The sequence below is a fragment of the Dermochelys coriacea genome, chromosome 21, assembly GCF_009764565.3.
Source record: "Dermochelys coriacea isolate rDerCor1 chromosome 21, rDerCor1.pri.v4, whole genome shotgun sequence".
NCBI lineage: Eukaryota > Metazoa > Chordata > Testudines > Dermochelyidae > Dermochelys > Dermochelys coriacea.
The window spans coordinates 13570278-13594449 of NC_050088.1; the positions used below are offsets into that span (position 1 = coordinate 13570278).

General features: G+C 53.3%; 1 protein-coding gene across 6 annotated transcripts in view; it reads right to left on the reverse strand.

The window, feature by feature from the left end:
* The window catches only part of KIF21B (kinesin family member 21B), an 85438-nt gene that overhangs the window by 60665 nt on the left and 601 nt on the right, over positions 1 to 24172 (reverse strand). The window lies entirely within an intron of this gene.

The following is a 24172-nucleotide window of genomic DNA, read 5'->3' on the forward strand; positions in this document are numbered from 1 at the left end:
CCGGACGTGGCACCCCAATAACGCACGGAGTGCCGCCCCTTTCTATTGGCCGCTCCAGGCACTTGCTTCCTTCACGGGCTAGGCTGGTGTCTAAGCACTGCTGAACGCAAACGCTGGCCTCTCCTGGATATTTCCACCCTCCCAGAGACGGGTGGCATTCTGATCAGGAGCCGCCCTCCACGCTCTTTGGGGAGATTCTGGGCCCCCATCCCTACCAGCCACTGAAGTATTAGTGCGGAAGCAGTGGCTGGCCAATGCTCTGTTATGCCAGCGACACTGCAGAGGAACTCCACTTTCATTCCAGCCCCATACCTGTGCCACAGGCCCTGGGCTTTCTCCTCCCTGACCCCTGCACCTTTCAATGGGCCGCATGCCATTGGCTGGCTGACTTATCCCGTGCCCGGGCCAGAGGGGCTTGGAGTATCTCAAGTCCTTGCCGAAATTGGAGCGGCTTATTACATGGAGTGTAAGTGCCTTGGGGGGCCTTTTGCTCAGTGTTATTCCAGGGCCTACACAACGGGGACCCGGTCCATGACTGGGGTGGTGGGTAGGCACTACTACTACTACTACTGACTGAGGGGGGACGGGTGCCAGGCGGATCCAGAGGGGAAAGCACCTCCTACTGGGTCGCCAGCTCCCTCCCCTGCAGCGTCTTGGCATTCCTCTCGGCGTCCCATCCACGACTGAACCTGTCTCCGCCTGCTTAGCTTGACAGCCACGAGAACTGGAGGGCACAGGGCTGCAGAGGCAGGGCTCCCTCTCGCCTCGCTCTTTTCTGCTCACGGCCCTGAATGCTGCTACCGCTTTCTGATTCGCTTTGATGGATGCAGAGAAAAGAACGGTTTCCTGGACAAAACAGATGCCACAGCAAAGTAACACCAGGGCCCCGGCTCGAACTTCTCTCACTGGAAGTCCACCAAACAGAGCAGCGCGATGTGAGCTAGGGGCACAGGACTACCCGGGGGCGGGGCAAAAGGTATGCAGGGTCCAGGGGGCGAGGCAATGCAGCACCCGGGGGGGCAGGAAAGTGGGAGAAGGGGCTGCTGGATTTTTTGCTTTTCCACAGCGGGAAGCTTTAAAGGTTTGTCTTCCCTGAGCCCAGGTTCTCAGAGTTCCTGGCTCTCCGAGAGCTCGTTCCCCTCTCCAGGCTGCCCCCTGGATCAGCCATGTGGGGCAGGGACGCTGGAGCAGTGCAGGAGGCAGGGCTGGGCGGAGACGAATACAGGTGGGTTGCTTTATTGAGGCTCCTGGACCGACCCTGTGGTTCTCTCGGGCTCCCTGGCCGACAGATGCCATCGGCACTGCCTAGAGTTGACACGAGGTCTCCCAGAATCCTGGCCTGGAACCCAAACCCATAGACGGGGGTCGACCCCACTGCACCCCTGGGTGAAAACAAGACCCTGCCCCAGCACTGTGAATAGGGAGGGGAACGAGTCCTTTGTTCAGTGGGTCAGAATCTCTAGGCACGGTGTAACCCACACACCTTCTGGGCGTGGTGCTCTGTCCTGTGCAGTAGCACTGAGACCACTTTGAGATTAACGAGGCTGCTACAGCGTTAGCAAAGGGCTGTGTGGCTTTTAGCTCATGCAGTAGAGGCTCATGCATTAAGCTCCAGAGGTCCCAGGTTTGAGCCCACTCGCTGACAACAGGGGTCTGTCGGCGTTACAACGACTACTGGCTGTCCCAGAATAAATCAATGCAGGACGGAGCAAGGAAGCCATCAGGGGATATTACCATGAAATATAGATAAGCAGAGACTCCAGCAACGACGGTCCAGAGGGGCCCATTTGTCATAACAAACCAGTTCTGCTCAGCCACAGGCACAGCGAGAAGCTGGGGCCATTGGAGCCCAAGCGTAGAAGGTGGGGGTTCCCTCTGCTCCCCCATTTTCTGGGCTGAGCTCCCCTGTCCATTTCCCCACAACGGAATGGGAAGAGCTCTCACTCTGTTGTGCATGGGGTGAGAGAGAAAAGAAACTCCGCTCACGCCCTTGCCCCCAACGTCGGCATTTCCAGTGATGCAATACAAGCGCAAATGGCATTCTCCTCTCGTGCTGGTGCAAGCCAAGTCACACTACTATAATGTGTTACTATTTAGATCACAAGAGCCCCTCTGCGCCCCAGTCAAAGACCAGGACCCCACAGTGCTAGGCGCTGGACAAACAACACAGACACGGTCCCTGCCCCAAAGCGCTTCCCATCTAAGCAGCATTTCACTCTGTATGTGGCGGTGATACAGGAGACAATGCAAGGAGCAACCCTAAGGAGCTTGTAAGTTACACAATCCCATTCCAGCCAAGCAAGGCAGGAAACGGGCAATCGCCCTGCAGGGAACATCTGCCCTGCTGCCGGGAGCGACTCTCCCAGGCCAGGTGGGTGGACAAGACTCGCTCTAACACACTAAAAATAGCAGCGTAGACATTTTGGCACAAACTCTCCAGCCTACGGGGGTCAGGGAGGCTTCGGAGCCTGAGCCGCAACGGCCACATTGCTGTTAGTGTGCTGGCACACGTCTGTCTGCCCAGGTCGGACCTTCAGTCCAAGTGCCTGCTGCTCCCAGCAGAAAGGGAGGAGTGGAGAGAGAGTGCTATTTGCATTGAGAGCATTAACGACATTCCCCCCCCCAGTGCAGACCGATGGGCAGACATCAACCCACACACACTTTGAGCAAGCTGCCCCCCCCACACCACCCTAGGAGCTGCAGGTCAGTAGTTCTGCGAACTGAAAACCAGCCAGCCGCCAGCACATACACACAGCTCACCACCAAGGTATTTCATTAGCAAGAAGCAGAGTGCACTGCTAGAGGCTGGTATTTGGCTGGTCGCAGCCTGGTCCAGTTTGCAATCCTGAACCCCTGATGTCACCCCAAATTAGGCCCTCCTGGATTCTGACCCTGTTCCTCTCATCTGATTGCAGGAACCCCCAGCCATAGGGCAAGTATCCGCCTGGTTTTTAACACGCCCCATCTGATTCATGCAGAAATCTGCCAGGACAATGAAGCACATTATCCCCATTGCTTTTACTACACGACTTGCTGTTCTCAGCTGCCTCACCGGGCCATCCTAACCTGCCCATCCCATTCAGAGCACAGTGGTGAGGGCCGACGGCTGGCCGTCATCCCAATCCCTCTCCCCTTCTTTGAGCCCATGCTAAGAACTCCAGCTGCTGCAGTTCTAGCCCCGGTGCCCTGGCTGAATTGGTCCTTTTTGGACTGTGCTTCCTCTCTGGTTGGAGAAGGCGCTGGGCCTGGCAGAGGAGAAACAAGGTCGGACCAAGAGTCCTGGAGCCAGCTGCCTTCTCAGCCACACACAAGGCCAAGGCTACGTTCTCTAGGGTCTCATTCCCTCAGTGACTACAGCACCCTGCACACATGCTTTGCTTGATGGGGCAGCAGGCTCGCAAGAGCCCTCTGGCTGCCCTCAGAGGGAGGAAGGAAGCATGTCCTATTAAACTGCAGCCACAGGCGGCACTGCAGGGCACGAGGCTCTGAGGCCAGCCGGCCCAGCTGGCAGGGAAGGAAGCCTCGATGGAGTAGGGCATTGGGGTAGGGAAACAGCGGCTCACTGGACTGTAAATCCTTTTCTGCAATATATTTAAACGCTCCACAGGAGCGGGGGCAGGAATACAGCCAGTTAAGAGCTTCAGTGGGACACCTTGGTCCCTCTTCCCTCCCTGTGTCACCCGGCATGTTTCTGCGTACTGTCGAACAGCTGCTACCTCCCACCCCAGAGGCGGCTGCACTTCACCGTTTGGGCGAGGTGATGGCCACGCGTACGATTCGCTGTCTTAGCTTTCACAAATGCCTGCTTCACTTCTGGGTGAATCCCAGCGAGCGCCACCGCAGTCCTGTTTCACCAAAAGCACCCTCCCCCCCACCCGGTCGCAGGCTTTGGGATGGAAAGGCTTATATCAGTCAGATGACTTTGAGAGCAAGCTCGTTGGGGCAGGGCCCCCCTTTTTGTTATGCAAGCATGCAGTGCCCAGCATAAAAGGGGCCACAGCTGTCCATCTAAGGCCACCATCAGCATAGCCTCGGAGCACCTCCCAGTCTTCATTGTATTTATCCTCACCCCCCCCCCCCATGAGATAGGGCAGGGTTGTCATCTCCCCTGGACAAAGAGAGAGATTTACTTGCTCAAGGTCAGGCAGGACGACAGGGTACTGAACCCAGGTCTCTGGTGAGCGCCCTGACCACTGAGCCATCCTTCCATCCACTGAGCTGTGGTGGCTTTTCCAGCCCTGGCAATTTTTAAATCCAGGTGGGAAGCTTTTTCTGAGAGATCTGCTCTCAAGTTCATTGTGGGGCAGGTCTCCACCCTGCGCTACGTAGTGGATCAGACTGAACGGTCAATGCTCCCTTCTGACCATGGACTCTGAAAAACCCTAATACACACAAGCACCACCTGGCAAAAGGATCCGCTAGATTCAGACTAAGGAACTGCTATGGAGATGGATTGTTCATAGAATATCAGGGTTGGAAGGGACCTCAGGAGGTCATCTAGTCCAACCCCCTGCTCAAAGCAGGACTAATCCCCAATTTCTGCCCCAGATCCCTAAATGGCCCCCTCAAGGATTGAACTCACAACCCTGGGTTTAGCAGGCCAATGCTCAAACCACTGAGCTATTCCCCTCCCACCACCTTCCCATTTGAACTGCGGGTTTATGGAGGTAGCTCCTAATTGCCTGGGCCTCATTGTGGTAGGTGCTGTACAGACACAGAATATTTCACTGTCCCTGCGCTGAAGAGCTCCCTATGTACAGACTTACACGGCAGTGATCACCACCAGGGTGATGCCTACACAAGCCAAGAAGTAATGGGGGAGTTAGAGCTTTGGCAGGGGCCCTTTAAAAACGGTCACCCACAGTTCTGTTGGATAGGTCACACATACCTAAGAGATATGAACCTTCATGTTTCAGGGCATGCACCAGTCATTGACTGACAGGGGTCAGGAAGAAGCTTCCCCCATCGGCAGCTTATTCCATAGTTGTCCACTAGGGGGCATTCCTTGTTCCTCGCTCTGAATCGCCTAAATATCTTTGAGGCCCAGAGCCCTAGGGTGGCTATGACAGACAAGCCCCGACCGCGGGGGTGTTGGATCACGGCCCCCGGGTGTGAGAGTTAAGAGTTCTCTCTCATCACCCAGGCTCCCCTCCAGCCAGCTCTTCCCGCTGCCACCACCCGCATCGCACAGCTGGCTCGGGGAGGGGGCTGGCCCAGGCGCTCTGAGCTCGGACGCACACAGGGGCGGATTCATTCGGTGCCCGCCAGACCCAGACGCGGGCCTCAGACCCGAGGCTGCTCCAGGCGAGAAAGGAGAAGAGGCCCAGTGGGAGCCATAACGGGAGGCTTTGTCCCTCGGTGGTAAAGGTCAGGACATTGAGGGATAACGCTCCCTCGGGAACCTCTCTCCAAGGTAGGAGGAAGGGGAGAGAGGGGCCCACGACAAGTTAACTGCTCCCCTGCTCCCTTCCTGCAGCAAAGCCTGGCTGTAAGAGAGGCCGGGGGTCCTTCACTCATCGATCAGCTGGGGGATCAGGGTTGGAGTTTGCAGTCGCTGTCCCATGTCTACACATTATCCATGCTGTTTGGAGCAGCTTTGAAAGCAACACCACCCCGGGCTTGCGGCTGGGGCCTTTCCCCAGAGGAAGATTAGTCAGTTTCATGGGCTTTCCCCCCCACATTCATGGGGAGAGCAGTCAGCACCCCAGCAAGCCCTGGCGAGGGATGCAGAGACTCATGCTGCCCCACCATAGCCTTGGGAGAGAAGCGCTGCACGCCAGTGAAAAACCCCTGTGGCCCATACGGACCTACCCGATGGCCCCTGGGTTTCCTTCAGGGAGACTCTCCTGGACTAGGTCAGCCCCATGGCAGGGACCCGATGGATGGCCAGGCAGGCAGCAGTGCCACACTGAAGAGAGCCAGGCCACCAGCAGGCAAGCGGTAGACGCCAGTGCAGGGTTAGCCAGAGCGCGCGGGTCAGAGCGAGCCGAGCAGGGTGAGAACCACAGGGCCTGATCCCAGCCAAGGTGCCTGTGACGTCCGTGGGTGCTTTGCCCCTTGGGGACTACAGCAGAGCTGGGGGAAGAATTGAACGTTTGGTTTGGCAGCAGCTTCCCCCCGCCCCCCCAAAAAATAAATAAATATTCTGTTCGTGTTGAACAGACTCTGAAGCTTTTGGGACATTTCAGTGAATTGAAAATGTCCATTTGGGGTCTGTTCCAGAGCAGGGATTTGAACCTGGGTCTTCCACACCCCAGCTGAGTGCCCCAATCACCTGGCTAAAGGTTAGTAGGGGCGGGGGCGGAAAAGGGGGGCAGGGACGGCACCTTCTCCTTTGGCCATTTTGTGAAGGGCCAGAATTATTCATGTCAACTACGCACATCGTCTTGGGTTGGCCAAAACCGCATTGGTCATCAAACCCCGTGTGACACATTTCACCGCACTCTAGCCCACAAGGCGAGGCTTGGAAACGGACAATGGAGGCGGAAAACTCTCACCCAGAAGAGGCTCCGGCCAACACGTTCTTGTGTCATAGGGCGAGGGGCAGACGGGAAGCGCGGCGTGACAGACTCGGTGCTGTATCAGAGGTGGGCAAAGCCTGGGGTGGGGTCAGAAGCTGGGTACTGCCATTGCACAAAGACCAGCCGGCCCGGCCCGAATGACCTTCTGCTTGGGTCGAGAGGGAACAAAATGAGAAAAAGGAGGATGGCCGGCTCAGGGTCAGGGATTGGGGGGCGGCATAGCTCAATGGTTTGAGCATTGGCCTGCTAAACCCAGGGTTGTGAGTTCAATCCTTAAGGGGGCCAGTTAGGGTTCTGGGGCAAAAATTGGGGATTGCTCCTGCTTTGAGCAGGGGGTGGGACTAGATGACCTCCTGCGGCCCCTTCCAACCCTGATATTCTCCGATTCTAAACAGGGTCAGGGCGCTAGCCTGGAACTCCTGCGACGCAGGTTCAGAGTAATGCTCCAACTCCGACTCCCTGAGTGACTTCAGCAAGTCACACAGGGCTTGTCTACACAGGGAAATGTATCCAGATGAAGGCAGGGTGTGAATTTAAGCCAGAAAAAGGCACTCTTATTCCAGAACCAGAGTGTCCACATGGGGAGCTGTTCTGGCCAATTTCCTATGTGAGCAAAACCCTTTAGTCTATCTGCCTCAGTTTCCCCTGCTGTAAAATGGGAACAATGAAACTTGACCTCCTTTGTCAAGTGCTTTGAGATCTATGGATGACAAGTGCTAGAGAAGAGCTAGGTGTTATCTGCACAATAGGGATAACAGTACCACCCTACTTTGCAGGGCTGTCTGAGGATAAAGACAATAAAAGCCCTGCTGGGTTCAGATACTACACAACTGAGGGCCAGAGAAGTGCAAGAGACAGATCACAGGCTGCACTCGCAATTACTGTCCCTAGAGATAAGCTCCCGAGTCCTTGCAGGTTTAAAGGGACAGCCCGCAGCAAACAAAAACATCATGGTTACAAAGGGAACTGCACCCCTAGGGTCAGCACCCCAATTCACAGACAGCCTGGCAGACAAGCAGCTGGGTCTGAGCCCCACCTTCTCAAGCAGCAGAGAGAAACAGCAGGGTTTGATTTTTGCTCCCAACACATTAATTCCAGCGAAAGCGGGAGGCCGAGAATAAACCCGCCATGCCTGCTGTGTGCAGAAGGGAAGCCTGACAGACAGCAGCTGATCTGCTCAATGGCCCGAGCGCCCACATATCCAACCCATTCAAGTCATGGAAAAAGGAGCCATCCCGGGAAAGCAACCCCCAGCACCTGCCTAGTGCAAGTCACGTGCCTGCTAAGAGAATCACCAGGGTACGGCAGGGTCACATGCTTAACCTCCAACCAAAACTGTGGAGAGAGGGAAACCTGCTACCACTTAACACAGGCGGAAACCGCCCAGCTGCCCACAGTCCTCCCCCCACTGCGCACCTTCCAACAGGGAGGCCTCTGTGGCAGAGTCCTGCATGACCTCCCGGTGCAATCAGGCAGGTCCCAAGCCTCTCGGCTGTTTAATCTAACACCACGTCGTATTTTGACGGCCTCTGGTAGGGGATATCCCCACCGGGACCAAAAAGGCCTGCCTGACAAATGGGGAAAACAAGAAGCTTGCCTGCTTTTCAATTAGCACCAGGGACCACTGGGAAAAGTGCCCTCCCTATGACCGATGTGTCAGATTCTTATTTTGAGCAGGTTGGGGTTTTTTGGGTTTTTTTCCTAGAGCTTCGCCTTCCGTCATTTTCTCCCACAACCTCCACCCTAATTATGCTGCTTGACCATAATTAACATTGCTAAACTACCAGGTCAGAGCTGCCACAGCCCAACTGTCCTGTAGCCTTAAAATCTCCCCTGATCCCAGTTTCCCACCTTGCAGGGTGCATCCCCTGGAACAACACTGATCTCCATGGGGGGGTTCCTTTTCCAGGCGAGATCCAAGCCCAGGAAAAGGACGAGAAAAAACACACACACACACCATATGCAGAGCTCTCTTTCATTCTTAGTATAAAATCAAGGTTATTCAGATGGGAATTACCTGGTTCTTCTTATGTAAGGCTGGAAGGCACCAAATAGGAATAGCTAAGTGCATTTTGTCCCCTCTACTAGTTGGTCCAAATAGAGGATAAGAATCTACTACTGCTGTCAGTTACTGAAGTTACTTTGGAAGTATCGGGGTAATGGTCTATGCTCTAGATCTGGACGGGGGATATTCATTGTTCGGAGACGGAGCATTGCAAACAGAACCTGCCCCACTTAATGCTGTAAGTGCACCGTGAAAGAGTGAGTCTAGAGAACGTGGAGGCATTTCCACATGGGCTACATGCAGTGGGCAACATTTTCAAAAGCACCAAAGGGACTTAGGTGTCTAAATCCCACTGACTTTCAATGGGCCCCTAAATCACTTTTGAACATACGAATCGCACAACCAGTGAATGATGCCAGTCACACCTGGGAAGAGGCTCCTAGACCATGAAATATTCTTCTTGTTTAAATCAAAGAGGCACTGTCAGGTATTTTAGCCCCAAAAATGTAGATTTAGCAAAACCCAATACCAACGAGATATTTGATCTACGTTCTTCACGTCAGTTCGAAAAATGCGTCTGATAGAAGCCAGCTTTGTAAAACTCCAGCTCAGCCACACATCTAAGGCAAGTGACTTTTTACTGAGGAAGTCAGTTGCACTTTATTTCTCCGCTATCTTTGCACTGCACCGGAATGAGTCACCCAACGCCCTCCTAGCCGACAGCAGAAAGGGTGAGTGACTCGATGTCGCGCCTGCCCTGGTGATTTCCTGTGACCATTTTAGGCGGCTGATTTAAACCACTTCTCTGCGGCAATGGACGCCAAACACACAACAGCGCTCTGCTAAGGCATGGGAACCCGGAAGTGAAACTGACTAGCTATGAAAGAGAAACTGACTGGTCTAGTTGTCTCTGCCTAGTCTGGGTCAGAGGACACCAGGCAACAATTCCCATCAGAATCCCCTGCAGTTTAGCTACCAGGGTAGGTCTCCCCTTGCTATATGCATGCACCTGAAAGGGGAGGCTGCAGCTGCCTTTCACATGGCTAGATCCCTGAACACTCACTGTACAGGACCCCACGGGATCTGGGGTTTCACGATGCTTCTGCTCCATGAGGTCACACCACTCCAGACTTCAGCTCTCAGCCACGCAAAGATTTGCTACTTCCTAAGGTGGAGATGGCAGTGGTTCCAGCCCTAGCCACGGCCCCCAGGGGACTGGAGCTCCGTTCTCTTTACGGTGGTTCGGAGTTAAGGGAATAGACACTGGGTGAACCTGAGTGCTCATGAAAATGCAAAGCCGAACAGCAGTGGCTGGAGCGGAGCAAAGCCTTGGCTAAAGCTCCCGCTCCACTCAGTGCTGACCCACAGCCACACGCTTGTTCTAGCTCTGGGCTGCCCCACACAGCTCCACTTATGCATCATTTCAGAACTGCTGTCTCCTGTCCGGCAACTCTCCTGAACAGAAGTCAACTGGCAGGGAGCCCAGTGGCCAGAGACCCCCTGGGGACGAGGCAAAGATCACCCAGCTCGTTTCCCCTGTGCCAGTCACAGGCCCAAATCCTCTCTAGAGAGAAGCTGGACCAGCTGATCCTTCACCCTACTGAGCTCCCTGCAGCTGCCACACCCAACCCCCGGGCCAGCGGGCCCGAGCATGAGACCGGACACTGCTTTCTCCCGCAGAGCCCCCACCCACTCCCCTGAAGACTGGATCTCCTGCAGCCATTCACCCCAAACACACTTGTTTATCTCCCTCTACCTCCATCACATGTGCACCCCTGGGTCCCATCCTCATAACCCACAGCCCCCCACCAAGACACTGGCTGCTTTTGCCTTCCTGGGAGCTGGGGCAGCCCAGGGCAGGTGGTGGCCGGGGTGGGGGGGGGATGCACCGACTAACCCAGATTCAAAGAGGTCGGAGCCAGCAGTGGGGGAGCGGGGGCAGGGCCGAGTGGGATTGCAGCTGCTTGCAAGATGAAATAGCCAGAAGCCCGTTGAGAGCATCGGGGTTCACTTCTCCCGCTGGAGCCAACACTAGGCCAGGTCGGGCAGTGACCTCCCGCCCATCCCCCATCTCTGCAGGTGGGAGCCCAGGCCCTGGGGTCCCTGCCATTGGCTGGAACAGTTACATTTTCTAAGGAGCTTTTACTGAGTCTCCTGCATTTTCCTTCCAGCCTGTCCAGCTCCGTCTCCTCGTCCCCCAGCCCATGTCACCTCCTCCCCCACCGCCTGCATCCCCATCCCCAGGGGTTCTGTAGCATGAAGAGCAACACGGCACGTCCCCTCCTCAGCAGGAAGATGGGGGTGGGGGCGGGGGGTGCTCCTGGTCTGCCATGCACAGTGCTCACACCACGCCGGGTTGAGAACCCAGGACCACAGCTCGAGCCAGTCGCTGAGGGGCTTCATTTCAGCCCTGCCAAGGGGGAATCTCCCCGATTGGTTGCCTCCCCCACTTCTCGCCCCCTGGAGAAGAGCAGCCAGTCAGGGGTGCCGCAGACGCAGCTCGGGGTGGCTCCATTCTCTTCTCCCCCCTCCCCTCCTGGGAGTAATGGGGTGTGCCCCCCCAACTCAGGGAGCCTGGCTGCAGCTCCCCCAGGCCTGGGAGGACAAAACCCAAAAGGGCCCACAGTCGGTCTGGAGGGGGCAGACCAGATGTGGGCTGGGGAGGACAGGCAGATGGGACGTCACATTCATTTCCGTAGCCAACACCACACACACACACACACACACACACTTTTTCAGCCTACTTTAGCGCTGGCCCTGCCAGGCTGCAGGTGCCCTGTTCTCAGCCACACTCGCACCGTCCCAAAAGGGCACTGCCCCGAGCCGCAGCAGGGCAGCCTGCTCTCCCCTGCGGCCACTGCTTGACTTCCTAAGGCCGCGGTGACAACGGGTGTAAGCCCATTTGGGCTTTGGATCTAATCGGCCAGGGCAGGAGGCCACATAAACCCCACCGACAGGGAACCAGACCAGAGAGGCCCATCAGATCAAGGACGACCTCTTCCCACCTGTTGAGAGAGCCGACCAGCTTGGATCCCAAACCACAAGAGACTGATTCTTCCAGAGCTGGCTCAGATGCAGCAAATGGGCTGCTCACATGAGATCTGGGCACAAGACCGATGGAGTCTTGGGTCCAGCTTGGATCAGGATGCTGGAGACTATTTTAGGTAGCACTAGAAAAATCTATTGGATTATCTAAAGTATTTATATGCCCCCTCCCCCCATCACTGTATGCCTCACAAAACGTGTTTATCCTCCCTCCCACCACACACACATACTGCTCTTATCCCCATGGTACAGACGGGGAACAAAGCCACAGAGAAGCCATGCGACTTGCCCAAGGTCACACACAAAGTCTGTGGCAGAGCAGAGAATTGAACCCGGGTCTAAGTGCCAGGCACGCACCTTAACCTCTGGGCCACCCATCCCTATTTAGGTGCAGGCCCCATTGAACAGAAGCTTTTACTCCTGCCTTTGGAAGACTCTCCGTTCCAGCTATGTGGCCTTCAAGACATGCTCCCACCCCAGGAAGGACCATGAGATCCCAACCCCAAGGAGCATTCTGTCAAGGGTTAATACTAGGAACGTGCTGAATCCAGGGGCTGTAATATGAACCCCTGGCTCCAGGCACAGAAGGACTTGAAACCCTAGGTTAGGGAAACTCCGGGGGTTAGTTTGAAGTCAGTTAAACCCACGAGTGCATAAAAAGCCATTCATTGCTCTCTTTCCTTAAGGGCCTGGGAGCTTCCCCATTTATTTCCATCCATGCAGACGGACAGGAGAAGGCACCGAGTTTCTAACCATTTCTCCTCCCCAAGCCCTGCAGAGCATTCCCCAGGGTTTGGGATATGGATGGGCAATGGAGGGTGTGCGACCAGGGCCAGCCCGACAATTCCCCGAGCACCGCCTGCTCCAACCCCTGCATCTGGGGGATAAGCCGAGCTGCAATGAACTTCTCCAAGCACAGACGGGACGTCCCACTTGCCCAGCTCCCAGAGACCTGACAATCCCTCCCCCCACCCCCGGATTCAGATTCTCATTTAAAGCAGCTGCCACCTCCCCAGCAGCTCCCTGAGCAGCTAATTCTACTTGTAATTTGAGTAAACGATCAGCTAATTACTGCGGGAAAGCTTCCTCCCCACAGGATTCTGCACCTTCCCCACGCTGCAGAGCCAAATGGGGATCTAAGTAGCATGACACTAAGCCCACTATGGACCCCAAATGGAGGAGGCAGGGGGGCAACAGATTAGCTACAGCTGCACTGAATTCCCTTCCGAGTAGAGAGCAGGGCGAAGTGCCCTGCAGAGATAGCCCTCAGCCAGTCTAGCAGTGAGGGTCACAATGCAGCTCTGAGGTCTAGAGCCCTGTGCCCAGGTCTGGTCAGCCCATCTCCAAGGGGGCAGAGCAGAGGGAGATGGGGTTCAGAGATGGTCCACAAGAGCTGCTCATCTGAGGGCCTGGGGCTGGTGAGCATAGACAGGGGACGTGAGGCCAGTGTCCACAACAACGAATGGGGCACAGAAGGCTGGTCAAATCCTGCTATTCAACCCATCTCCTAGTGGAAGGACGAGGGGACAGTCAATGAAATGAAAAAGCAGCATGTTTCAAAGAGATGGAAATACATATTTCACACATACCCCCTCTGTGGAACTCACTGCCACAAGATTTCACTGAGCCCCAAAGCTTAGTGGGATTCACAATACTCAGGCATTCCTACAGATGGCGAGACCCACCAGCATTCTAGTGACAAAGAGGTGGCAGATGTTGCCCCATGTCATGGCCCAGGGGCCAGCTAGGGGCTTCAGGATGCTCCCCAACTGGAGGATTTGCAACATGGGCAGCCTGCCTGCAGGTTTCAGCCGCCACCTGTGGCCACTTCAGAGCTGCCCTCCATGGTCACTAGGGCCTCCCAACATGGTCATCTTCCTGGGCTTCCATCAGAGCCCGCACTGCACTCCCACAGCCCTCCCCAGATACAGGCTAAGAGCAGGCGCTTTCCATTGGTAACGCACCAGGGCTGGCTCTGAAACAGGGATCTCAGCCTGCCGCCCCTTGGCCAGGGTTACAAGAATCGGCCCAGAAAGAGGCTTTGCCCATCCATGTCAGTGCTAGGATCCTCCAAGGGCTATCACCCACTCAGGAGCCAGTTTCCACCACTGCTCCCAGTTTAAAAATCCTGGGATCATCACTGGTGTCAATGTTCATACTGGTCTGGTATCTTTGTTTAAAAAAGATTATTATTTATTGAGCCGTTTCAATCTTTTTTTCTTATAACAAACCAAACAAATTCTAGATGCCAACATCTACAATGAGTGCAAAGACCAAGATCCTAGCCTGGCATCTCCCACACAATCCCAAGTCATCTTCCCTGCCCTGGGGGCACCCGGTGGCAGGGTCCTTCTAACACAGCAGTTGGCCAATTCTCGTTCCACCACCTACACCAAAATTGACAGTAAGTGGAGCTGGAATTGGGTTCAACTCCTCCCCTGCTCCCTTGAAAAGCCAAGAACTTCTTTGGTTTGCCAGCCAGCCTCCTAGGAGATCTCAGACAGCACAGACAGCCAAGCCTGGGCCCTAATTCTGCCCCTCCCCCCCCACGCACACACACACACCCAGCCGATCTCTGCAGGCCTGGCAGTTCGTCTCCTCCTTTCCCCCAGCAACCCTGCTCCAAGGAGACATATGTTCTCAGTACAGCCTTGGCTCTTGCTCAGCATCACCCAGGACCAGTGGGAGCGGCTGCAATCAGCATGCACTCTGTTGAAGGAAAAGGCCCAGGTAGGGACCATCGAATTGTGGAGGTAAACGCGTGGTTACACAGGTGGTGTCAGAGAGAGGGCTTTGGATTCTTCGACCATGGGATGTTGTTCCAGGAAGGATTGCTAGGAAGAGATGGGCTCCACCTAACGAAGAGAGGGAAGAGCATCTTTGGAAGCAGGCTTGATAACCTAGTGAGGAGGGCTTTAAACTAGATTCGCTAGAGGATGGAAACCTCAGTCTTGAGGTAAGTGGGATACCAGGAGGAGGGTGCAACAGGGGAGGACTCCTGATTCATACTGAGAAAGCAGGGCAATCGGCTAGTTATCTTAGGTGCCTGTACACAAACACAAGAAGCCTGGGAAAGAAGCAGGAAGAATTGGAAGTCCTGGCACAGTCAAGGAACTATGATGTGATTGGAACAACAGAGACTCGGTGGGATAACTCAGATGACTGGAGCATTCTCATGGATGCGTGTAAACTGTCAGGAAGGATAGGCGGGGGAAGAAAGGGGGAGGGGTTGCGCTGTATGTAAGGGAGAGTAGGATTGCTCAAAGCTCCAGTATGAAACTGGAGAAAAGCCTGTTGAGAGTCTTTGGGTTAAGTTTAGAGGTGAGAGCAACAAGGGTGATGTCATGGTGGGCGTCTGCTATAGACCACCAGACCAGGGGGATGAGGTAGACGAGGTTTTCTTCGGACAACTAACAGAAGTTTCCAGAGCACAGTCCCTGGTTCTCATGGGGGACTTCAATCACCCCGACATCTGCTGGGAGAGCAATACAACAGTGCATTGACAATCCAGGAAGTTTTTGGAGAGAGTTGGGGACAACTTCCTGGTGCAAATGCTGGAGGAACCAACTAGGGGCTGTCATCCTCTTGACCTGCTGCTCACAAATAGAGAAGAATTGGTAGGGGAAGTAGAAGTGGGTGGCAACCTGGGCAGCAGTGACCATGAGATGGTCGAGTTCAGGACCCTGACAAAATGAAGAAAGGAGAGCAGCAGGATACGGATCCTGGACTTCAGAAAAGCAGACTTTGATTCCCTCAGGGAACTGATGGGCAGGATCCCCTGGGAGGCGAATATGAGGGGGAAAGGAGTCCAGGAGAGCTGGCTGTATTTAAAAGAAGCCTTATTGAGGGCACAGGAACAAGCCACCCCGACGTGCAGAAAGAATAGCAAATATAGCAGGCAACCAGGTTGGCTTAACAGAGAAATCTTCGGTGAACTTAAAAACAAAAAGGAAACTTACAAGTAGAAGAAGCTTGGACAGATGACTGGGGAGGACTATAAAGATATTGCTTGAGCATGGAGGGGTGTAATCAGGAAGGCCAAAGCAAAATTGGAGTTGCAGCTAGCAAGGGATGTGAAGGGTAATAAGAAGGGTTTCTTCAGGTATGTTAGCAACAAGAAGATGGTCAGGGAAAGTGTGGGACCCTTACTGAATGGGGGAGGCAACCTAGTGACAGAGGATGTGGAAAAAGCTGAAGCACTCAATGCTTTTTTTGCCTCTGTCTTCACAGACAAAGTCAGCTCCCAGACTACTGTCCGGGGCAGCACAGTATGGGGAGGAGGCAAGCAGCCCTCAGTGGTGAAAGAACAGGTTAAGGACTATTTAGAAAAGCTGGACATGCACAACTCCATGTGGTCCAGATCTAATGCATCCAAGGGTGCTGAGGGAGTTGGCTGATGTGACTGCAGAGCCATTGGCCATTATCTTTGAAAACTCATGATGATCAGAGGAGATCCCAGATGATTGGAAAAAGGCAAATATAGTGCCCTTCTTTAAAAAAGGGAAGAAGGAGACTCCGGGAAACTAGAGGCCAGTCAGCCTCACCTCAGTCCCCAGAAAAATCATGGAGCAGGTCCTCAAGGAATCCATTTTGAAGCAGCTTGGAGGAGAGGAAGGTGATCAGAAACAGTCAACATGGATTCACCAAGGGCAAGTAAAGCCTGACCAACCTGATTGCCTTCTATGAGGAGATAACTGGCTCTGTAGATATGGGAAAAGCAGTGGACATGATATATCTTGACTTTAGCAAAGCTTTTGATACAGTCTCCCACAGTATTCTTGCCAGCAAGTTAAAAAAGTGTGGATTGGATTAATGGACTATAAAGTGGATAGAAAGCTGGCTAGATCGTCAGGCTCAACGGGTAGTGATCAATGGCTCCATGTCTAGTTGGCAGCCGGAATCAAGCGGAGTGCCCCAAGGGTCGATCCTGGGGCCGGTTTTGTTCAATATCTTCATTAATTATCTGGATGATGGTGTGGATTGCACCCTCAGCAAGTTCACAGATGACACTAAACTGGGAGGAGAGGTAGATATGTGGGAAGGTAGGGATAGGGTCCAGACTGACCTAGACAAATTGGAGGATTGGGCCAAAAGAAATCTGATGAGGTTCAACAAAGACAAGCGCAGAGTCCTGCACTTAGGACAGAAGAATCCCATACACCGCTACAGACTAGGGACTGACTGGCTAAGCAGCAGTTCTGCAGAAAAGGACCTGGGGGTTACAGTGGACAAGAAGCTGGATATGAGTCAGCAGTGTGTCCTCGTTGCCAAGAAGGCTAATGGCATATTGGGCTGCATTAGTAGGCGCATTGCCAGCAGATCGAGAAGCGATCATTCCCCTCTATTCGGCACTGGTGAGGTCACATCTGAAGTATTGCGTCCAGTTTTCATCCCCCCCACTACAGAAGGGATGTGGACAAATTGGAGAGTCCAGCGGAGGACAACACAAATGATCAGGGGGCTGGGGCACATGACTTACGAGGAGAGGCTGAGGGAACTGGGCTTTTTTAGTCCGCAGAAGAGAAGAGTGAGGGGGGATTTGATAGCAGCCTTCAACTAGCTGAAGGGGGGGTTCCAAAGAGGATGGAGCTCGGCTGTTCTCAGTGGTGGCAGATGACAGAACAAGGAGCAATGGTCTCCAGTTGCAGTGCGGGAGATCTAGGTTGGTTATTAGGAAACATTATTTCACAAGGAGGGTGGTGAAGCACTGGAATGGATTAGCTACGGAGGTGGTGGAATCTCCTTCCTTTGAGGTTTTTACGATCAGGCTTGACAAAGCCCTGGCTGGGCTGATTTAGTTGGGGTTGGTCCTGCTTTGAGCAGGGGGTTGGACTAAATGACCTCCTGAGGTCTCTTCTAATCCTAATCTTCTATGATTCTATGCACTCTCACAAGACCCAAGCTGTTCCCTCCGGCTACACAGGTCTCTCCACCCCACCTGCAAAGCTAGTGCCAAATTCGAACCAGAGCCAGCCCCCATGGCTGGAGGGGGTGTGCACTCTCCCCACTTGACAGGGCAGAGGGGAGCAGCCCCAGCAGCTTTGGGGATAACAGGCGCTCGGCCTGGCCAAGAGCGATTCAGCAGCCTGGTTAGGGGAAGGCTGTGCGTTTCAGCAGTGTGTTTAGAAGAGAGCCTGAGGTCTGGAGGTTGCAGGGTTTAAATAAACTTGAAATCTGACTCGACTTCCTTCCCCAATTTCACAAGCTCCATTTCCTGGCCCTTCTCGGGCACGCTCAGCTGCTGCAGGAAACGTGGGCTAGGGACTTTGAGGGTAGTTTTGTATTTTTTTTTTTTTATATTTGAAAAGTTCTTTGAAACCCAGCACAGACGCTTTTGTGAAGAACTCCTCCACCCCCAAGCAGCTCTAGGAGGGCCCAATCCCATCCCCCTGGCCTCCAATCAAACCCAGGGCACACAAAGAAACAACAGCGCTCAGTGGGCTCCATCACATTGGCCCCCAAGTGGATCTGCTTCCTGGACCTGGGAGCGTCCTCTATTGACACATCAGAACCAGCTGAAGTTCAGACCCGTGGCGGAGTCTGTGAAGCCGGCAGTTGGGACGGGACAAATGGGAGGCTAAATTAAGAAAGTCTTCTGGAATTGAGAACAGGAAATGCAGAGTGCTCGCTGTCTAGTTATATGCAAAGACATTTAATTTGTGATGGCCACAGCCTGGAGGTCACCTATGAGAAGGAAAAAACAACAAGGGGTGTGTCCTCCTCCCCCATCTTCAGTAAAGAAAGACTACTATATTTCTTAAACCTTAGGACTATCAGGAATAAAGTCTTCAGCCCTGTCTATGATTAACGTTGCACTGTTTAACTAACAGTGTTATTTTAAACTGGTTCAGTTAAACCAGTGTAAACGCAGGGTGAACAATCCATTTAGTTCCAGCACAGTTTAATCTCCATTTTTCTTAACTCATTTCCCCATCAATCCAAACAAGACTGAAAGCAAATTAAGAGCATCCACACAGGGATTTGCACCAGTTTAACAAAAGCTGTTTTGAAACTGACTAAACAAGAGCAGTTTATGTTTAAACAAGGCCTTACCTTTCCTCTTTCTGCCAGAGGTCTCCCTGGAGGACCAGAGAACTGGAGTGGAAGCTTTCACTGCCCTTAACTGAAAGGGCAAACATGTTACATATTGAACAAAGAGCTTTTCTCCCATTTGATTGTCAGGTGTTTGAGTTGAAGTGGTATTAAAGACAAGGAGTTCAAAACAGTTTAATTTTGGTGTAAATCCACAGATGCAATTTTGCTGGTGCAGCTTACTCTGGTTTGAAAACCTGGTGTAAACTGTATATTAGGACTTTGGTCTGGCACATGTACATCCGTGGCTAAAAATCCAGTGTAAAGTTTTTATTTAGACCTTGCTATTCTCTTGCCTGTGTTACGTTTCATGGCCCACACACAGAGGAGTTAGATCAGAACAGATGCACTTGCCAGAAGGTTGCAATGTAACTATTCCTTAGAATCCAGAACCCGAACACACAAGGACCCAAACACACACACACACACACACACACACACACACACACACACACACACCACACACACAGAAAGAAAGAAAGAAAACAGGCTGCTCCCTAAACTAGAGAGGCACAATTCACCCCACCGTACTCTAAGCATCTGCTGACTGCTGCTGGGCCCAGATTGCACATTTCCCTCCAGAGTCCCCTAGTCTGCAGGCCAGATCAAAAACAAACCAAAACAAAAAACACACCCTTGAAATTTAAAGTGACAGCCTACTATTTTAACAGCATTTTCAATACACCATAATCAGTTGATCAGTTTGAAGTTCTATGGGACTTGCGATGTCATAAACCTAGTCGTTCTGCAGCCATACACAGAGTCATCCAGGGAAGAGAGACAACCTGACTCTCGGCAGTAAAAGAAGTAGGAAAACAAAATTAATAAAACAAAAATAGTATGTTCTAGGCTTTCCTCCTACTGCACATCATTAGGTGAACCAAAAAAGGGGCCTAAACCCCATGGGTTGCTCACCCTTCTGCCCTCAAGTTTCCAGGACGGGCCTGGCTCCATCTCTGTAGCAGAAGATCAAGCAGTCCCGCCCTTGGGCATTTTAAACTGAAAGGGGTTTGTTTTTTTGCTTGCATTATCATGAGAGAAGATTAAAAAGGCATCTGGATAAGCAGCAAGCTGGGGAGTCAACAGGGCCACCTCAGCCACATGAACAGAAGCTGGCCACATCATTGCCTGTCATACGTAGGTAATAAAAGCACACCCCAACACACCTTGCTGGCAGGTCCGTGCCTTGAACCAGCAGCCATTCAAGGAAGAGCCACTGTCTTCGCTGGATTTTGCTTTGATGCGTAAAGTGCATCTATTTCTAACAGACTCGTCTCTCTCCCTGTTGCTTTTGCAGGCTCGGCTCTTTGATCCAGGAGCAGGTGTTTGGTTCTGTGTTGTTTTTTTTTTTTTGAAGGGTTTTACTGCATTTCTGCAGATGGTGCTGGGATTCCCCTCCCCAATGCATTGAAAACTGAATTCTACAGGTCTCGACTTTCCAAGCAGGTGCTGGAGCAGGTTCTGTGCTGTCCCATCCAGACATTGCACAGCCTGACAGATCCTCCCTACAGGACCAGTCTGCAAAGTCCCTTCCTCCCCTCAGGGAGCCCTGGCTCCAGCACGGACTGTCACAAGGAACTGCTCACCAGGGGCATAAGGGGTTAAAAGCCTGGTCCTAACCAGAACCATGGGCTCCTTCTCCCTTGGTGCTGCAGCTCCCACCCTCATGTGGCAGCCACACTCAGGCAGCTCCTGGGAGCAGCGTTCTCGGGAGGCCACCATGAGAAGGGACATATAAGCACCTCCATAGCTGTGTGGTCCCAGGATCCTCGGGAATTGGTGGGGCATGCAACGCAGTAGAAGCCAGGGGTACCCCAAAGATCCCTGTTAATTCCGGGTCAGGGTGGATCCATGGAATGAGGTGCAGGGTCTGAGCGCTCGACTGCAAGTCCTGAAGGTCATGGGTTCGAGTCTCATTCAATCTCACCCTGAAAGGCCATTTCCAGTTCACCCAGCTGCATACCGGGTACCTGATCCATTGGGGCAGGGCAGCCAAAGGCAGTTGGACGGATGCTGGCCACATGGTTCTCTTGCCATAGCTATGAAACTGACCTGCCTTGATCGCACCAGTCCGATGAGCCGTTGGCTGGGCGAATTTTGACATTGTGCATCTAAGGGGGAGAGTAGAACCTCTGGCCATTGCCCCACCTTCCTTCCCATGCCAAAGGTGGCTTTTCAAACCCCTCTGCTTCTCTGCCTTCCATGGAGCCAGAACCTCCCAGATAGGGCGATGCTGCAGAGCTGCGACTCCCCACTTCTGCATACGCAGGCACCTGTTCATGCACAGAGGGGTGTGCACACCCCAGGCATGCCAGAGTCCAGCTGCTCCTGCTGGCTGGGCAAGGGAGGTTTAGTATCATTCCAAGGGTGGTGATCCCACAGTCTGATTGAAAATGGGGATAAAGCTCTCAACCCCCCCAGGGCAGAGTCATTAGTGTCTGTCTGGGTCTTAGCAGATAATGCGCTACAGATTTTCAAGTGCCCAGCACGCTCAGGCCTGAGTTTGCAGGGGAGCTGGACAGACAACCCCCACCCCCTTCCAACACACTGAAAGTCCTAGCGCTGTATTGGAATCAGCCACAAAGCGCGAGGACCTTCCATGGCCCGGGCCGGTGTTTGGGACCCTTTCTGTACTGTTCCAGCCCAGTGCTGCAATCCTGCCTTGCTGTCCCATTGGCCACCACTGGCCTCATTATTACCATTTATTTCTAAATCCCCTCCTTTGTCCTGCCAATTCACCCTCAGCTTCCAATGCATGCAACCCGTTCGCAAACCCCCTCCCCGCCCCAAATCAGCTTTCATTGGCCAGATTAGCTGCAAATAGCATCGCCCCTGAACCAATATCTGGAGCTAGGAGAGGCTCATCTCTAAAGACAATGGAGCACAGGGCAAATTGGGTAAGGATCAGCCTGAGAACCCACAGAGCTCACATACTCCCACATACACACCCTTCCCTCTGCTGATCTCATCCTCCACCATCCTAGCTAAGCCGCAGCCAAACACCAACGTCGCTGACACTCTCCTGAATGCACGATTCGGAGACTGATACCCTCTCTCCCTCCTCCGGACCTTCTGCTCACCCTTAGGTCACCGAGGGGTTTCAAAAGCTGCTCACCAGCAGTGAACCACGTGAGCCTGAGAACCCCTCTAGTAGACACAGGCTAATGGGGATTAGCTGGGAGCAGGGCACCGCTGATTATAAAGGCCCACAATACTCCTTCGCCAGGACTACAGCCATCCTTTCATCTCAGAAAGGGGGAGTGCCCAGCAGCCCAGATTGGGGGCTTTTGTTAGAGGATCTGTCCTGAAAGAAATGCAAGATGAATGACGGGTGGGTCTCCAAGCAATTGGAAACCTCTGTGCTCGGGCACACACACAGTGTTGGGGCACCAGTGCAAACCCCCATGGGAGACACCAGTGCAACCCAGTAACAGTGCAGGTTACCTGAGCTAAGATCCCAGAGCAGACAGGTCTCCAAGCAGTACCCGCTCCTCCCCCTGACGTCAGGGGCTTGGCTGCTCCATTTAAGGGGTTCTTAGTGAGTCAGTGCAGACTCCATTGACTTCACTCCAGATTTACACCAGCTCAAGTCAGATCAGAATCTGGGCCACCCTCTTCTGAGCCGGCGGTGTGGGGGAGAAGGAAGAGTTGCCTCCCGGGTAAAGACATTGGAGATCTGGGTGAGCTGGGGTGCAGGGCAGATCCCGTTGATGGCCATTTCTCAGACACATACAGGCCTGCTTCAAATGCTGCATTTAAAATAGTCTCTTGCATCGTCCGTCTAGCACTAGCCGCCAGCCGCCTCCCAGAGGGACCTGCAGCCCTCCCCGCGGGCAGAGATCCCACGGCTCACCCCCATCACAGAAGACAATGGAAAACAAGAGAGGTTACCACTATAACCAAGGCAGGGACAAGAATTTGGAGAGACTATTGGGTCCTGTCTACACAGCCTGGCCCAATCAGATTCAAAACCGATTCAGCTGGACCATATTTCAGAGAATTTCCATGGAGACCAACTCCCCAGAAACACCAGGTTTAAATAACAGGGCGTCTAATCCTGCCTCAGTTAGACCCTCCAGGACCCTCGGTGCTTTTAGTGCAAGCACTGTGGCTTTAAGAGGGCCCAGGCCAGGGTCACTTGAACTGGGTGATCCAGCAGACAGGCTCCCGGGTTTGGTGACCACTCAGCACGGGGGGTGGTCACCTCTGTGCAGATGGAGCCAAAGGGGAAGTGCTGCCTAGGGCCAGAAGTCAGAGCCCGTCCTCCACGCTGGGACACTGGCTCAGTCTACAACGGACTTGCTTACCTCCCCTCCCACCTGCCCCAGCGCTGGTCTCCCCATGGAGCATCAGCACCAGTGTGCTTGCCACACAGTAGCTCAATAAGGTGCGCTTACACAGCAGGGTCTCCCCTCCCTCACCCCACCGCTCCTTTCTTGGCAACGAGCAGCAATGAAAATGACAGTCGGCTCCAGGATCCTAGTGGCTGCACTCAGAATACACCCAGCCCTGTGGCTTCAACAAAGAACCCCTGAATTTGCCAAGGGCTCTGCAATCCTCCTTGAGACCCAGTGCCGATACCTTACTAGAAATCTTGCCACAGTTTCTCCTTAACGCCCCGTGCACCCTACCACCACCTAGAGCCACCCAGTACAGCTCACAATAGTCCCACTAACTACAAACAGATTAGATGCCATTTACAGATCCCTTGTTAAAAAAAAATTCAAATGCAAAATCTTTCCCCTATTGTTCCCAGGCCAGGAGGAAGCACAAAGGATGCCGAGATGATGCAGCATCTCAGACCTTCCCACTGAAGCAGGAGACTCACACCTTTGGGGAGGATAAAGGGACTGCGGCAGCCACATTTGTCACTGATTGTATTTAAAACACACACAAAATGGCCATGAAACAAGCACATTTGAGGAGGGAAAGCTGCAAAGCGGAAACCCGCAAGGGAGAACAGAGGTAAAGCAGCATTGACGTTCAACAATGACATTTGGGATGTTCTCCCCCATGCCTGGAAGGCCACTCAGACCAAGGGAAGAGGAGAGTCCTGGTTACAACAGATTAGCACCAAATTATAACAAAAAGGAGCAGCTCTTGCCAAACCAAACCAAATCCCCCAAACTGTCAGGCCAGGAAACGGATTTTTGGTGGATGGAGATAAAGGGGGACCATCCAGGCCTCAGGGAAACAGACAGCCCTTTCGTTGTACAACCCGGGGCTTTGTTGGGCTACAAAAATATAACGAGAATAAATCGAGCGCACACAAGTCGGAGAGGAAACCCAGCAAACTGCTAGGCTGGTGTGCGAAATACAGGATTTCCTCACTGGTTATCTTTCAGAATGGTCAGCGCCAGCCGGATTCAGAGAGAGAGGCAGAGAGCAGCCCACTGTTGTCTCAGAAGACAGAACAATATTGATCTGTGCATCAGAAACACACACACACACACACACAACCCACTAGGCAAAACCCAGAACAATATCGAGCTGTGGAGGCGCACAGCCC